The sequence below is a fragment of the Arachis stenosperma genome, chromosome 4 (genome assembly GCF_014773155.1).
Source record: "Arachis stenosperma cultivar V10309 chromosome 4, arast.V10309.gnm1.PFL2, whole genome shotgun sequence".
Lineage (NCBI taxonomy): Eukaryota > Viridiplantae > Streptophyta > Magnoliopsida > Fabales > Fabaceae > Arachis > Arachis stenosperma.
In genome coordinates this window covers 132,797,673-132,801,821 of record NC_080380.1, presented here as the reverse complement: position 1 = coordinate 132,801,821, position 4,149 = coordinate 132,797,673, and the positions used below count along the sequence as shown (strand labels likewise).

At 40.7% G+C, this 4,149-nt stretch overlaps 1 non-coding gene across 1 annotated transcript; it reads left to right on the top strand.

Annotated features, from left to right (window-relative positions):
- Positions 1 to 3,393: 3,393 nt before the first annotated feature.
- On the top strand, positions 3,394 to 3,497 carry LOC130977869 (small nucleolar RNA R71). Its single transcript, XR_009085542.1, has one exon. It is a non-coding gene; the product is annotated as a small nucleolar RNA R71 (small nucleolar RNA).
- Positions 3,498 to 4,149: the final 652 nt, after the last annotated feature.

Genomic DNA, 4,149 nt, shown 5'->3' with positions numbered 1-4,149 from the left:
CTTTATGACACAAGCACATGGTTAGGGACAGCTTGACTTAGCCGCTTAGGCCTGGATTTTAATTCCTTGGGCCCTCCTATCCATTGATACTAAAAGCCTTGGATCCTTTTTACCCTTGCCTTTTGGTTTTAAGGGCTATTGGCTTTTTCTGCTTGCTTTTTTTTCTTTTTCTTTCTATTTTTTTTTCGCCACTTTTTTTTTCGCAAGCTTTCTTTTTCACTGCTTTTTCTTGCTTCAAGAATCAATTTCATGATTTTTCAGATCATCAATAACATTTCTCTTTGTTCATCATTCTTTCAAGAGCCAGCAGTTTTAACATTCATAAACAACAAGATCAAAATTATGCACTGTTCAATCATTCATTCAGAAAACAAAAAATATTGTCACCACATCAATATAATTAAACTAAATTCAAGGATAAATTCGAAATTCATGTACTTCTTGTTCTTTTAAATTAAAACATTTTTTTTAAGAGAGGTGAAGGATTAATGGATTTTATTCATAGCTTTAAGGCATGGTTACATACTAATGATCATGAAGTAGAGACACAAAACATAGATAAACACAATATTAAAAACTGAAAAGCAGAAAGAAATAAGAACAATGAATGAATCCACCTGAGTGAGGGTGGCGCCTTCTTGAAGGTCCAATGGTGCTCTTTGAGCTCCTCTATGTCTCTTCCTTGCTTCTGTTGAATGATTCCTAGTAATTTTGGTGTTTTTACCCTTAGTTGCTTCCAATATTTGTGTGGAGGACAACTTATCCCCTGAGGTATCTCAGGGATCTCTTGATTTGCAGCCACATGTTCTACTACTGAGCTATGACGGCTTTATATGAGTCTTTCCATCTCCCAAGACTCAGAGGTGGAAGCTTTTGTCTTCCCTTTGAGGTTTCTCTGGCCTTAGGTGCCATTAATGGTAATGGAAAAGCAAAAAAGCTATGCTTTTACCACACCAAACTTAAAATATTGCTCGCCCTCGAGCAAGAGAAGAAAGAAGAGAGGAAGAAGAAGAAGAAGAAAATGGAGGTGAGTGAGGGGAGATGGATTCGGCTATATGGGAGGGATTGGATGGGAAAGAGAAGTTGAATTGTAAAGGTAGGTGGGGTGTATGGGGAAGAGTGGATAGATGTAGGTGGTGAATGAAAAACAGAAGGGATGACCATGAATGGAAAGAGAGAGGGCGAGGTAGGTGGGGATCCTGTGAGGCCCACAGATCCTGAGGTGTCAATGAATTCCATCCCTGCACCAAATAGGCATGTAAAATGCCTTTGCACACCATTCTGGCGTTTAAACGCCCATTGGTGCACATTCTGGGCGTTCAACGCCCATGTAAAGCATGTTTCTGGCGTTGAACGCCAGTTTCATGCTTGTTACTGGCGTTCAGCGCCAGCTTTTCTCTCTGGGCACATTCCTGGCGTTCAGCGCCAGAATGTTGCTTGTCTCTGGCGTTCAGCGCCAGAATGATGCTCTGTTCTGGCGTTGAACGCCAGCCAGATGCATCTTACTGGCGTTGAACGCCAGCCTGTGCGTCCTCCAGGGTGTGAATTTTTTCTTCTGCTATTTTTGATTCTGTTTTTAATTTTTATGATTTTTTCGTGACTCCTCATGATCATGTACCTAATAAAACACAAAATAACAATAAAATAAAATAAAATTAGATAAATAAAATTGGGTTGCCTCCCAACAAGCGCTTCTTTAATGTCAATAGCTTGACAGTGGCTCTCATGGAGCCACAAGGTGATCAGGTCAATGTTGTATAGTTGCCAACACCAAACTTAGAGTTTGGATATGGGGTCTTAACACCAAACTTAGAGTTTGACTGTGTGGGCTCTTCTTGACTCTGAACTGAGAGAAGCTCTTCATGCTTACTCTCTTCTGTCACAGAGGGATGGCCATGTGCCTTAAACATAAGGTAGTCCCCATTTAATTGAAGGACTAGTTCACCTCTGTTGACATCTATCACAGCTCCTTCTGTGGCTAGGAAAGGTCTTCCAAGGATGATGCAATCATCCTCTTCCTTCCTAGTGTCTAAGATTATGAAATCAGCAGGGATGTAAAGGCCTTCAACCTTTACTAACACATCCTCTACCATTCCATAGGCTTGTCTCAATGACTTGTCTGCCAGTTGTAATGAGAACAAGGCAGGTTGTACCTCAATGACCCCCAGCTTCTCCATTACAGAGAGTGGCATAAGATTTATCCCTGACCCCAGATCACACAGAGCTTTTTCAAAGATCATGGTGCCTATGGTACAAGGTATTAAGAACTTGCCAGGATCTTGTTTCTTTTGAGGTAGAATTTTCTGAATCCAAGTATTCAGTTCATTAATGAGCAAGGGAGGTTCACTTTTCCAAGTCCCATTACCAAATAACTTGGCATTCAGCTTCATGATAGCTCCTAAATATTGAGCAACTTGCTCTCCAATCACATCTTCATCCTCTTCAGAGGAAGAATAGTCTTCAGAGCTCATGAATGGCAGAAGGAGATTTAATGGAATCTCTATGGTCTCTGTATGAGCCTCAGATTCCTTTGGATCCTTAATAGAAAACTCCTTCTTGCTTGAGGAACATCTCAGGAGGTCTTCCTCACTAGGATTTTTGTCCTCTTCCTCTCTTGTGCTTTCGGCCATATTGGCTATGTCAATGGCCTTGCACTCTCCTTTTGGATTCTCTTCTGTATTGCTTGGGAGAATACTGGGAGGAGTTTCAATGACTTTCTTACTCAGCTGGCCCACTTGTGCCTCCAGATTTCTAATAGAGGATCTTGTTTCACTCATGAAACTGAAAGTGGCCTTTGACAGATCAGAGACTACATTGGCTAAATTAGAGGTGTTTTGTTCAGAATTCTCTGTCTGTTGCTGAGAAGATGATGGATATGGCTTGCTATTGTTCAGCCTGTTGCGTCCACCATTGTTAAAGCCTTGTTGAGGCTTTTGTTGATCCTTCCATGAGAAATTTGGATGGTTTCTCCATGATGAGTTATAGGTGTTTCCATAAGGTTCACCCATGTAATTAACCTCTGCCATGGTAGGGTTCTCAGGATCATAAGCTTCTTCAGAAGCTGCCTCTCTAGTACTGTTGGATGCATGTTGCCATCCATTCAGATTTTGAGAGATCATGTTGACCTGTTGAGTCAACACTTTGTTCTGAGCCAATATGGCATTCAGAGCATCAATTTCAAGAACTCCTTTCTTCTGAGGTATCCCATTATTCACGGAATTCCTCTCAGAAGTGTACATGAACTGGTTATTTGCAACCATGTCAACGAGCTCTTGAGCCTCTTCAGGCGTTTTCTTCAGGTGAATAGATCCACCTGCAGAATGGTCCAATGACATTTTCGAAAATTCAGAGAGACCATAATAGAATATATTTAATATGGTCCATTCTAAAAACATGTCAGATGGACATCTTTTGGTCAACTGCTTGTATCTTTCCCAAGCTTCATAGAGGGATTCACCATCTTTTTGTTTGAAGGTTTGAACATCCACTCTTAGCTTGCTCAGCTTTTGAGGAGGAAAGAATTTATCCAAGAAGGCAGTGACCAGCTTATCCCAGGAGTCCAGGCTATCCTTGGGTTGTGAATCCAACCATATTCTAGCTCTGTCTCTTACAGCAAAAGGGAAAAGCATGAGTCTGTAGACTTCAGGATCAACTCCATTCGTCTTTACAGTCTCACAGATCTGCAAGAACTCAGTTAAAAACTGATAAGGATCTTCAGATGGAAGTCCATAAAACTTGCAGTTTTGTTGCATTAAGGCAACTTGCTGAGGTTTCAGCTCAAAGTTGTTGGCTCCAATGGCAGGAATGGAGATGCTTCTTCCATCAAACTTGGACGTTGGTTTTGTGAAGTCACCAAGCATTCTCCTTGCATTATTATTATTTTCGGCTGCCATCTCCTTCTCTTGTTCGAAAATTTCTGAAAGGTTGTTTCTGGATTGTTGTAATTTAACTTCTCTTAATTTTCTCTTCAAAGTCCTTTCAGGTTCTGGATCAATTTCAACAAGAGTGCCTTTATCCCTGTTCCTGCTCATATGAAAGAGAAGAAAACAAGAAAAGAAAGAGGAATCCTCTATGTCACAGTATAGAGATTCCTTTATGTTAGTAGAAAAAGAAAGGGGTAGAAGAATGAAGAAGGATGGATTCGGATTT